Source organism: Heliangelus exortis, chromosome 3 (genome assembly GCF_036169615.1).
Source record: "Heliangelus exortis chromosome 3, bHelExo1.hap1, whole genome shotgun sequence".
In the NCBI taxonomy this organism is placed as follows: domain Eukaryota; kingdom Metazoa; phylum Chordata; class Aves; order Apodiformes; family Trochilidae; genus Heliangelus; species Heliangelus exortis.
Genome location: NC_092424.1, coordinates 18,119,198 through 18,132,527, shown reverse-complemented (window position 1 = coordinate 18,132,527; position 13,330 = coordinate 18,119,198). Strand labels below are relative to the sequence as shown.

General features: G+C 39.2%; 1 long non-coding RNA gene across 1 annotated transcript in view; it reads right to left on the bottom strand.

Moving 5' to 3' along the window:
• Positions 1-1,919: 1,919 nt before the first annotated feature.
• LOC139795494 (uncharacterized) overlaps positions 1,920-13,330 on the bottom strand; it is a 47,404-nt gene continuing 35,993 nt past the window's right edge. Inside the window, exon 3 of the long non-coding RNA XR_011725517.1 lies at positions 1,920-2,390. This is a non-coding gene — a long non-coding RNA (uncharacterized lncRNA). The remainder of the gene's footprint in view (positions 2,391-13,330) is intronic.

Sequence of the window (13,330 nt, the reverse complement as noted above, 5' to 3'; positions counted from 1 at the left end):
TCCATTTTGTGTGTGGAGAGAGCTATGCATGTGTTATTGTAGTGGAGTACAGTTACATAATTATTTTTAATTTGGGATATCAGTTTAATTAAATACTTGCAGAAACCAAGCTTTTTCAGGAAATTTGTAATTACAATCAATTTGGATGTACAGCTACATTAATACGGTGACAAGCCCAATAATAAAAACGAAGTAAGTAATTACAGGCAGGTGCTGAACAGATGTGTAAATAGAAAGTCTCTGCATGGAACATTGTTATACATCATTTTGAAAAGTGAAAGAAACCTGTTATCCATAGCCATTCATATATGCAGTCATAATCAGTCACAAAAGAAGTTAGTTCTTTGAATTTAGATAAATCATTTAAAAATGTGTATGGCACTTATGCTTTCATTTTCTCTTTCTGGAAAGAAACTCTGGTTGATTGAAGACTGCTGCTCTACTGTACTCAAGGAGCCTGCTGCACTGTTGAAATATATTCTTCTTTCAACACATTTGTGATGGGTGGGTTCTGAGTTTGGAATGGCTTAACAGTCAAAACAATTCACATTCCATATCACAAACTGAGCTTTATTTAAAGAAGGGGGAAGGTTAAGACTGGTTTAGAATTGTTTACTCAAGTTATCAGATTGCCAAAAGCCCGATTCAACCTCCAAATAGTTGGCAAACAATGAAATTGCATTACTACTGTGAATTGCTTTTAGATAGATATATAGTGGGGGTTTTTTTACATTTTTTTTTTTTTTTTTTTTTTTTGCAAATTGCCATATTTAAGTGTACTTACCCAAGTCTTCCATTTTTATGTGAGATCTCTTCTTGTTTAGTATGTTAGAAACAGTATGTCTGTGAGGTATACAAAGAGGTAAAACTGAAATAGTTTTTATAGCAATCATATAGAAATCCCCAGAAGAAACTGGCCTCCAAGGAAAGATGCATGTGAGCAAGCTCCATGAATAGAATGGGATCCCCTAAGCTTTTTATGGAAGAGTCCAATGGCTAAAGTGGTCATATCTAGATGAAGAGCATATCTAAATTGGATTCTTTCAGGAACTTACATTCTTTATGCCAGATTACAGAGATTTGCCTTTCTCACCTCAAGGCTCACAGTTCTAAAATGGATTGCAGTGGGCAAGCCAGGCCCTTCTTAAGCAATACTGGAAGAGAAGTTAAGTGCTTTTTCTCACTGTCAGGAACAGACACCCCAGCTACTGGCACTATAGAAAGCTGCCAAAGGCAGCTGGAGTTTTGTACTGGTCTCTTCTTTATCCCACCATGTGCAGGGTCACAGTCTTATCTGCAAAGGGAGCAACAATTGCCACGTCTGGAGAGAGATTAATAATGAAGCAGTACTAGTGCTGCTGCAATAAAAACTGTCTGGACAGATTCCAGCCATCTATGTCATTTATAAAAGGTCAGACTATAAAAGCACAAACTTGTATTCTGAATGCACTATGAAATATTTCATGTGGGGAGGGAAAAGAAATGGGGAATGCAGCCTTGCACCCTGCAGACCTCTGCAGCTGGATAGTCCCTGTGGGTCATATAAACAGCAGTGACTTCTATACTGTGTGCTTGTGTAACACTCTCCTACATGACCACGAGGCAACATTCAGCCTGGAGCCAGTATTAGAGCAGAAAGATGACACCATGAAGTGTAACAGCCTTTATTTTTCCCTCAACTCCAAACTCCAAGGTAATCCAAGCATTGTCTTTGGAAAATGAAAAATGAAGCAGTAATTGTTTGCTAGGAAGAATGAACTAATCTAAATCAGTGGGGAGGAGAAAACAGTCTCAATTTTACCTTGGAAATCTTCAGGAAGCTTACTGCAACTTACTTACATACCATCCTTGCCATAGGTATAGTATATATATATATATATATATATATATATATATATATATATGCCATTGAGTGGCTGATAGCATGGGCAGGCTCTTTATGCTTAATGTGTCTCAGCTACTGGACAGAAGAGGTTTATTTTAGTGAAAGACTTTGTGTTTCCAACCAGAAATACTGGAACACAAAGCTTTTGCCTTTGTCAGGGGAGCGTACAACAGTTATTAAGACTTCAAATAGGAGTTGTGAGGTTGCAGGATTTGGTCCTTATGAGGTCTGGACTTTCTTTATTACATGGAGCACAGTAAGGCAGCATATAAAATGAATCTCAGGTTCTGGTACAGAGAGATTTTGCTTGTACTTTCAAAAAGAAGTGTCTGTAGCCCCATAACCAGTCATGCATACCTCCTCCTAGCTCTGCTTCTCTATTCCCTTTCCAGCTGCCCCCATAGCCACGGAATTGTTTTGGTTGGAAGAGACCTTTAAGATCATCAAATACAGCCGCTAACCTGGCAATGCCAAGTCCAACTCCCAGTTTGTCCATGTTCAGTGTCTGAAAAGACAAAAAAGGAGATTTGTAAAGAATTTAAGGAAGATCCCCACTACAGGTGCAGAGAAAGAGAAGCCAGCTCACCCCCAAGGGCAGTGCAGAGATCGTCCACATCACTCACATAAGTTAGCACCAGAAACAAGATCGCTGCTTCGGAGCCATGATGAGCAGACCTGGCAATATCCTTCTCCAGCTGCACATCCAACTTTACATGAGCCCACAGCATGCTGGGTTAGTGTTAGGGCAGGAATATCTCCAATGTAGACCTTACCACACAGCCAGCCATGCCTCTAGGAGTAGGTGTTTAAGTTGCTTTGGCCCCTCCAAAAATCTCTGAGTGAGAAGAATACTTGTCCTCTCAGCAGACAACCCAGCTCCTTCAGCTGCATTTTAGTTGTGTGGAAATTGTACAAGCTCACTACTGTTGCCACAGCTGCTAAAAGAAAACATTTAGTTAGAGATGAGGGTAAGAACACATTATAGATGTAAACATATGGCTGTCAAGCTGCTGTCCAACATCTTCCATAGTTATGTGGCACCTTATGTTTTCCAAAGCACTTGGAATATTTTAGATAACAAAAGCTAATGAAGACAGCTATTATGGCTTTCTGCTGCACTTGCTTCCTGATAGAGTTGCCAATCCAGGGCTTTGAATTCTGTGCCAACAGCTTTGACACAAGTGAAAGAGCAAGCTGTGCTTTCAACAGATGTGAACACTTTGGTTGCAGCAATCACTGCTTTTTAAAAATCATTATCACATATAGGGGATTTCAGATTCATACTTTTTCTGAAGTGACAACATGCAGGTGACAAGAGCAACTTTTTCATAGCACTGGTGAGCTTCTAAGGAGCAAAAGCACCTGGCAGTATCTAGCAACTATTTTACTGTCCCTCAAGTGCTTGTATAGAGCAGACACAGTGTTTGCTTGGCACTGTTGGAAATGTCCTGCATTGCAGCCATAGTGCTACATCAGCATCAAGACATGCTGTTGGATTTTTGGGAATCTGCAGTCCTTTCACTGATGACTGGGGAGTGGAGACAAACAAAACATCATACATTACAATTCCAATTGAATATTCTAGATCTGAGAACAGTTCATCATCCAGTCTCAGCCTTTCTCTATCTTTCCATGTCTTAACCTAGGGTACAGCTTCTGAAATAATATGAAACTTCTTTTTTTGCTTGAATAAGGTTGTCACAGTACTCCAATAATTTGATACCATCTATTTGGTTCTCCTAGTGGCAATTTTAGCAGCAGGGGGTTGCATAGAAAATTCATTACATCTGTGAAGTTGATGAATATAACCTAGAGATACTGTAATGCGAAAGACTTTCTTCACCGGAAGATTACATCAGCTTTTCTTTTGTAATTAAACATGTAAAATGTTAATTCTAAACCTTTCTTTGTGCGGACAGGATCTGGCAAATCTTGGCACCATATGTTATTCATCAAAGCAAGAAATAGTCCAGGCTATGTAAAGCCTTCGCTCTGTGAGTGTGTGTTTTGCTTTCAATGGCATGTGGTGTGTACTCCAAGGCAAGTGAAGGTTGCTCTGAGGAACTGGTGTGGCTCTGCTTTGAGTGACCCACTGGATGGGAGCAGGTCTAAGCATAATTCCTTACTTACACAAATCCGTGGTTAAAGCAAAGCCTGGTCTGATTGGGAAAAGGTATGCCCAAAATTGTGGGTTTTTGTCTGATTGTGAAAATAATTTTCCTGACATCTTTTTAAAGTTTTGTTAAAAATGAAAAACCCCGCCATAACATTCTTTGCAAAGTGAAAACCTGTTTCAAGATAAAGCATCCAAATTGTTTTATTTTCAGTTTTCAATAATCTATTCCTCAACCCTCCACCTTCCCACAATCTTTGTCATCTTTTCTGCAGTAAAAACAATGTAATGAAGTCAGCACAGATTCTCCAAGACACACTTTTTAGTGGGAAAACAAAAAGCTATTGCAGAAAAATTTTAACTCTACTGATGAAAAAAGCCATGTCATAGAGTACAAAGGTTGAATCTTCAGGGAGAGACACTTCAGTCTCTGCCATTTTCAGAGTGAGTGGCCAAGGAAGTGCAATCTTATCAGCTCATGATCCCCTTCTCTCTCTCCCTCAGTCTTCTTTCTTTTTTTTCCTCCCTCCATTAATGGATTTCTTCACATTCAAGCCATCACTTCTGAATGTGTGACTTGCAGATCAATGCATAAAGAAATACAAATGTTCCCCATATTCAAATTATCTCTGGTCAGGACTCTCAGTTTCTTGGTGAATCTTTCAGCTCAAGTATGAAGAAAAGCACGTAAATAGTTCTGTCTCTCCCCCCAGCTCTTTTTTGGTTTTGTTTCTGGTTGTTTTTGGTTTTTTTTTTTGTTAAAAAAACTTACTAAAAGTTAGGTGAATAAACAAGGTGCAAAGTAACTCTGAGAGAGGTGGAGGGTTTGTCCCAAGAAAAAAAAAGACATTATTTCTGGCTATAAATTCTCTTTGAGCCTTGTGTTTTTATGCTGTCAATTTAATAGAAGCAGATGACTGTCTTTGCAAGGTTCTCTTATTCAAGCAAATCGCCAGCTAATTTAATAGCCTTTCTGTGATTTTTCCTACTTCTGTCATTTTATTTCTGCAAAGCCTAGTGACTAACCTGCTATCAAAAGTTACAGGAGTATCATATGGATACTCATATGATATGCATATCATATGGATATGCAATAATGAATTCTGCCATTGTAGACCAGAGCTCCAACTCTCCTTAGCTTGTTGTGTCATGTGGGACATCTCAGAGGGAGTGACTGCAGGTTGAGGGTAGGTGGGCTCAGGAGCAACTGTGCTCATCCTCCAGCAGGCAGAGGTTATCTGTAGGTGTACACTTGCCAGGACAGCCTCACATTTTAAGTCACACAGAGGAAAAAGTGAGGTTGTAATCAGGGCACTCATGTTTAACTTAAAGGAAATCTGTCCTATCACATCTCAGCTGGTGGAAAAAGAAAAAAAAGGAAAAAAACCACTTTATCTTACAGTCCTTATTTTCAGTGGACATCATATCATTTCTCTGACAAATGTCAGGATATGCAGGAAGAGTCTGATTACAGTTTTGCTTATATTAGGTGTCCACATATATCCATCTGTCCTGGATACCTAAGGTACTCAGAATATCCCTCCTAGGATATCTCCTATTTGAGGTCTCCCTGCCAAGACTCCAGAATATTTTGCCTGTACACCTTTCTCCTAGAATATTCAGCTATAAACCAAGAAAAACCAATAAACCAACTTGTGCACCTCTAAAATGTTCAGTATGTATTGCAACATGGAGATCTCCAGCTGGCAAAAAATATTAGGCAGGGCTTTCAAGCTCCAGAGGATACGCAAAGTCCATTATTAGATTATTTCTATCATTAGACCAACATCTGGCTCTCAGCTTCCCTCATGACAGTGCTGTGGTTGGGATGCTACTTCAGCTTGCATTTTCATAAGCTATCCTGTTCAGTGATTTATATCAGTCTGCTTTTAATCACATTGTGCCAAAATTAACTAACTGTAATTGCCACCCAGGGCAGGCTGTCTTCTGGAAAGGACACAAACAAGATTAGCTAGCGGGGCGGGGTGCAGCTGTGTGCCTATGAAGTGGAAGTGTGATCTGTGCACTAGCTCAGCCTCTCACCATTATGTAAGTGAAAGAGCCTGGCACTAACGGGGAGAAGGGGGGGACTGAAATATCCTCATCTTCAGCCTTTCACCCCCCTTCCCCTCGGTTTCCATTCTGTATATTTTTCTGCTGCAGAGAAATGAAAACACCTTTATTTTTGTTTCATTTCTCAAGCACTCTATTTACAAGATCATTAAAAAGTGTAACTTCGACTCTCAAACAAAGTACTTCCCCCTCTCTTCCTCTGGTAATTTCAGTTTGTAGGCAAAAATCCACCCATAACCCCATCATGTTCACATATGTGCTTACAGCATCCAAACCGCAGTGTGCTCGGCAATGCGATGAGAGCTTTTGCATAGCTGGAGGGAGCAGAGGAATGGGATCTGAAAGGTGGGAAACCTCCCAAGCATGCCATTTCCCTTTTTTGTGCTTAAGATCCAAGACTGGCTGAAGTCAGAGCATGAGTTTCTAGCCACTGCAGTAGGCTTTGGAATGGGCTCTAACGATGGAGCTAGCAGCAGATATTTAGTTACAACATCAGCTTCATAATAGTTGCCAGTATTTTTTTTTTTTTAACTAGGAAACATTAGCAAATGCGATAACATAGTGAAATGTGGTGACAATGGGAATACTGTTCATATATTGCTCATTCAAGTTATGACACAAAGTAGAAAATACTATTAAAACCATGTGGTTATCTTTAAAGAATCTGGCTTTGTTTAAAGCTACCCTTATTTTGCAAGATCAAAGGTAAAACAAAGTCTTTACAAATCATTTTGTTAATCAGACGATGGTGATACTGAGAACACTGTAAGCACAAAAGGGAAAGGAAGCCTGGATTTCCCTCTGCTGCTGCAGAAGTGGAAAAGAAGGGGATTAGGATGGGGAAAAGGGCAGAAGAAGAGACTTCCTTCCCACTTCAGCTCACTCTCTCTCTGCATAAACCAGTCAAAGGAGTGGAGTCTTGGAGGTCTTCCCTGGAGGGAAAGAATGAGTTTATCACACAGTTAGTTGGCTTCAGAGCTAAGAGGAAAACTGCCTCATAAGTCCAGCCTTGAAATGTAACATAATCAGTAACAGCTTTCTCCTTCAACAGAAGATGCAAGAAACCCACAGCACGTTCTCAGTAACAGTTTTGATGCATGCCTTGCAATCAAACTGTTCAAAGAGAAACTTGGGGCTCAAAACTATTACAGCTCCACTCTATACCCTACAGAGCTAGATCCCATACATCCATTGATGTATCTTCATTTTTTTAAGGTCGAAGGTTTGCCAGATAAAGAATGATTTATTGCTTATACTTCTATAATTACCTCATGGAATCAGCTCTTAGATCTAGCAAACACCTCCTCTTGTAACATCACACCTATTCTTTCCTCTTTCTCTTTTTTTCTCTGCTCACATCTTTACTTCTTGCATTTCCACCCTTTGATGTTCAAACCACTGTCATAATTAACATGTGGCAACTGGTTCCCATCTCTGAAATCACTCTTCCACCCCAGGGAAATGTCACTCCCTCACCCTGCTCTCCCTATTTTTGCCTTTTCTCCTCAGTGTGAAGAAGAGGAGTTAGTGACAATCAGCCTAGGGTTCTGCTTGTACGTGTGTATTGATGAATGGGAATAATCAGCAGAGGCCAGATGGAATAAAGAGCCACAAAAGAGGTACCCACTGTAGCAGATACTCATCTGCTAAGGTCAGGTCAGTCACCAAAAGTCACCAGCAGAAAAGGTGAATCTACAATGTTCCTTAAAGCACTAATGGCTTGTAAGCATACAACAACAACAAAAGAGATTGCTGGGTTTGGTGTTAATACAGTTGCCATATCAGAAGTATCCATCATGCTCATTAACTATGGCAGCTTTAGATGTAATTTTACTAAGACCAACACTTGAAGCTTTGAAGATGCTTCTGCTTTTAGGTGGGAGGATGGACTCCATGCAGTGACAGAATATGTAAGGTGAAGCTCTGCCCAAGCAGGGGTGAAAACTAATCTCTAGAAGAAAGACCAAATTTCATTTAAGCCTAAATCAGCTATGAGCAAATAGTATCACCTTGTGGTTGCCAAAAAAAGTGTGACTGCTAATTTTGTAGGCATGATGTTGGACGTGGTTTAGAAAAGTATTCTATAAGCTAGGACATTGTACCCGTATAGGGGAAAAGTTCTGTCACCAATCTCAGCACCAATCTCTCATGGCACCATTGCTTCCAGGGCAGAACCAGCTTAGTTTTGGGTCCTTGGTGCAATTCATGCTGATTGATTTCTGCTGGCGTAGAAACTGACCTATGCCATTTCTTAGGAGACTTCACTCCCACTCAAAAAGTCATTCTGGCTTTATCCAGTGAAAACTGCCAAAGGAAAGATCCTTTTGTCCTGTTACAGGACAAATTCTGCAGCACAGAAGTGGAGATGTTCTGAAAAGCACAGCAATTCTAGGCAAGAATGGTCTGCCATGTGAAAGTTAGGATGTGGATTTTTAAGCTGGAGGTAATTGGAGTGTTGTGTGACTAGACAGCTTACACAGAACTGTGCTCAGGAGGCACTCATCCTCACAGCTCAGTCATATGATTTGTCCTTTCAGACTAGGAGCCACTGAAGCATAATATATGAATTTCTGCTCAAGCCATAGCAATAAAGAGAGGTACCTTGACTTCATTTAGTTTGTAAAGATGGCACACACAGAGACAATCACTGAAACTTTTCTGAGATGTTCTGTCTTAATCTAGTCCATAGTGTAAGATGGTGCAGACAAAATTACTGAAGTTTTCTGACCCAGAAAGCCTCCTAAGAAGGATATTTGACAAACCCATTATATAATCTCATCAAGTTACCTTTTGAAATAGGTCTGAATTCAAAGTGCATGGGCTAGAGACCTTACACCACATGAAAAATACATTTTACCATATGTTGATTGGAAGTTTGTTCAACTAGTATTGCATTTTGATGAAATTTCACACATATATCTGCAGGGAAAAGTGTGTTATGATTTAGTTAATTTCTTTCAATAAGACTCTCTTTCAAAGATAACTAACTCATATTGTGAAGCCTTTACTTCCTAATGCTTTGCTAATATTTTTCAGTTAAAGTGTTTAAAATATATATATGAAGTTCTCATCTTCACTATAGACTCAGCTATCAGTTGAGGAGCCTCCTTTTGTATATGAAAACTATTTAATTATGACACATTAAAAATCTACAACAGAGTTTATCTGAGAGGCCCCTGAATTGGTACAAATCAGTACAGAACAGCTGGGTGTCAATCAACTACAAATCCTCCAAGTTCTGGCACAGCTCTTTTTGGGCAGACTGATTTTCTCAGTTGAGAATTAGTCCCAGATCAAAAGTCCAGACTTTGGAACAACCACAGCAAAACATTAATAGCAGAGAGATAGCATCTAAATCTATGATGAGTGCCCAGCATACATGACCACCTTATAGTTAAAATATGAAAGAAGGGCTTTTATTAGTTTTACAAACATGACTAATATTTTCAAGTAATGCCAAATGCTTTACAGATGTTGATAGGAAAAATTGCTTCTACAGTGTGCTCCAACCCAGAACTAAACCAAACACTTTGGAGAAATTCAGATCAGGACTTCACAGCCAGCCTTCCTGTAAACTTAATCACAAACAGCAAAACACCATAAATAATAAAAAAATCTTACATCCAATTCAAGGTTTTGGGGGAATTTGTTAGCTTTGATGATGGCTTCTCATGAGGGTCCAAAGCAATGGTCTGCATCTTAATGTAAAACAACTCAATGGAAGTCCTATCCTGGAGCCACATACAGAAAAGAGAATCTTGTCAAAGTGCTGGCAGGGTAATGTAACAGATGTTATGTTCTGCATTAAATTATTTTGCACATCAAACAGCTACTCTGTGGAAAAGAAGACAAATCACATTCCAGTGTTTGATGAAGACTGTTTCTTAAATGCAAGGAAGCAAATGCTGAACACCAGTTTAAAATTCATCCTGTCTTCTTCAGTTAAACTGAGAGACTAACTGGTACTACTTCAAGAAACTGCTACTACAAGTACTACTTCATTCTGTTAGCTGAGAATAGTAAATGTGAGACTCATGGATGACCAAGCATGATGGAAGGGAGACTGTCACTAAGTCTCTATAAAAAAGACATAAACAGGAGGTATTTTCAAGTGCTTTGATCAATCTTGCTCTGACTGTTGTGCCCAGGACGTATCATTTCCACTTGGGACACGACTCCAGAGACCAGTAGAGTTTATTGCAATGGAATTATTTAAAATGCAAAGTCCAAACTTTCCATCTTACCTTATTCAAAACTGAACTCTTAAAGTTCATTGTAGCATTATGTCACAAGAATAAATTTTTAACCAATCTGTTGAGGGACTATGTTTCTGATGACTGTAGTTCTTGAAGTATAGAAAAGAAACACGATAAACCAAAAAACTAAACTTCCATGTTGCAATCTTCTAATGACATTTAGATATCTGCTTTTTTATATCTATAGTTCCATACTGATTCTCAGCTTATATAAAGGACTGGAAATAGTTTGCTTTGGGATGGAAGAACTGTAGTGCACAGTGGAAGTTCTTGTTTAAAATGGCGCCTACACAGATCTGATTCTTGATCCAGGTTTTGGGATGCAGGAGGCTTCCTCAGAATCATTGCTTTAAGCTCTCTGCAATATATCACACAGTATGATTTCTGTGCCACTAATAACATTTATGACAATTTTCATGTGAGCCAGTTTTCCATTACACGAGATCAGGTGGTAATTGGAAAACCCTGGATAAATGTCTTGCTAGTAAGTCAAACTGTGACAATTACCAATTTTCCAGGTGAGTTCAGGAATGATCAAGAGCATAGCAGCATACAAAAAAGATCAGAAATGTATAAAGATAATAACAGAATTACAGCAGATCAGAAGAAAAAACGATATAGGAGCAGTCATGTACAAACTCATTAACTGCTCTGGACTTCAGTCCCTCTGAGTCTTGGTGACTCCAAGAACCACCATATGGTTCAGGCTGTGCAGGACATGCTACAGAGCTGAGACTTTGGTCTCGGGAGAACATCTTGTCTAGAAATTATTTGTTTTTAACCGTCCACTATATTCCTTGGGCTTACAATATCTTGCCAACCCCAAAAACAAGGTAGTAGAGGCAGCCCCACACCAGGTCATCAGCAAGACTTGGCCATTGCGAAGCCAGCAGCCTGTAATAAGAAGCAAGAAATCACATATTTGCCTATTCATAGGGAGGAGGAGAGTAGCTATTTGCTTGCCCAGATAACTGTACTTCTGGGCAAACAAGATTTCAAGGACAAGAGAAGTCAGGGGCAGGAGAGACAGGCTCTTCAGGCTTGCTCTCTGCAAAGTGATCCTGCATTACAGAAACCATTACATTAAAAATAGAATTTCCCTCTGGGACTGGTGAAATTCTGATTTGCAAACAGGGCTGAGAAGCTGTAAACAGGCTTTGCTGGAATAACAAAAAATCACAGATCTGGCTCTAAATTTTGTTCTGCATGTACCTCAGCAAACTGAAGATGGCATCTGCACTCGTTAGCCTGAGGGACAGATTTCTTTTCTCAGAGAAACGTGGGGATTCATTTATGTGATTTATAAATACATCTACAATAAAAAGGAAACTCTACAGTAATCTTCAATGAAGTGAGAGTCCCCTTTTCCCAGTTCTCTTAGAATTCTGGAATGAGGAATCCAGGAGCTCTTTCAGGAAAAATAATGTTTTGCTGTTGCTTTTTACAGGAAATCTGAATCATTCAGTGAAGTTCTGCTGTTGGATTTTTAAAAACCCCACAATTTAAAAGTCTGAAATGTGAGGTCCTAAATTGCAACAGTTCAGAATTTACTTTTATGCCATTTGTGTTCTTTAAACTGCTATTTATAATAATGAAAAACTGCTGGATAAATGGATATTTTGTTACAAATTCACACAATTAATATTTATGTATGTTAAATGGAATAAGGGGAGCTAATGGCATGGGAGAGAATATGAAATTACACGGCAATTTGGAACGCTGTAACACTGTATCTTAATATGCTCTAAAGAATATGTGGGGTTTGTTGATCCTGCTGAAGATGAGAGGCTTTATTTACCTTAGGAAAAGTACAGTACATCCTGGTAGCATCTGCTGGGTCATCTTTTTCACTCTCTGTTACTCCATTAACATGGCCTCATCCTGTCTGGGGAGACAAGGGAGGCAAGAGGAGGCATTTCAGACTCTTTGCCCTTATTCTCATTTTTGAAGGTTGAGCTGTGATAGCAGCACACATCTCCCAAAGACAGGATTGAGAACAGCTCCTTGTGCATCCCTTTGAGTGCACACTCATATGTTTAATTTATGAAATGCGCATCCTACTTCCATTTCCTCAGCTAAATATTACAAGCAAACTCAAATCATTCTGCTGGATAACAGAACCACTATGCTGCCAGTGATCTAAACAGTGTGTGTGTACATATATACATTAGTATTTGTGGGCATACATGTATCAGAGACAAGAGAGCCTGGAATGGAGGACTCTTCCATGCAGCTGTAAGGATGTTGGACTCAGAAAGCTGTGGGAAACTGTGCAGGCATATAAAAAACTTTGGTTTTCATCAAATGAAAACAAGAGGACAGTAAAAATGGTTTACTCGGTGTACAATCCACTCTACTTTTTGCTCTGGGTACTTCTTGGTGAACCTGTAATATCTGTTCATTTCGATGGCATTTTGGTGGCTGATGATACCAAAAAATGAGGTTCCAGCAGAAAAAGGGGTTGAGATGTGTTTACATAAATTGCTTTCCTTCTGGAAATATTTATTTATAAACAAGATGCAAGAAGCATCACGAGGATTATCATGCAACCGTTTTGGTATTATTAGGCACTACACATTCACTGTCTTTCCAAACTAAAAATAAAAAGCAATTTAGCAATTTTAAAGTTATCTTTCATATTTTCTTCCTTATTCAAAATTTTAAACATGTTTTTTCCCCCTGTTCAGTCTCACTGTATCTTTACACAGGGACAATAATATCTTAACACCATTTAATAGGTACACGAAGGAAATAGGCCCGAGAGCCTCAGAAAGATTCACTCACTATAAAGTCTGGAATTACTGTATGAAATGTACACATTACAAGTGATGTCAGCAGACATAGTCCATATGAAGTTATCCTGTCTTGGACTCAGAAAGCATAATCCTCTCACTCTCTCCTTTGGCCCCCTTGATGTTATCTCCAGACAATATATATTCACCTGTGTTCTCTTCCACTTCTGCTCAGTGCTCTCTTGCACTGTTATCCTTCTTTTAATCTCCT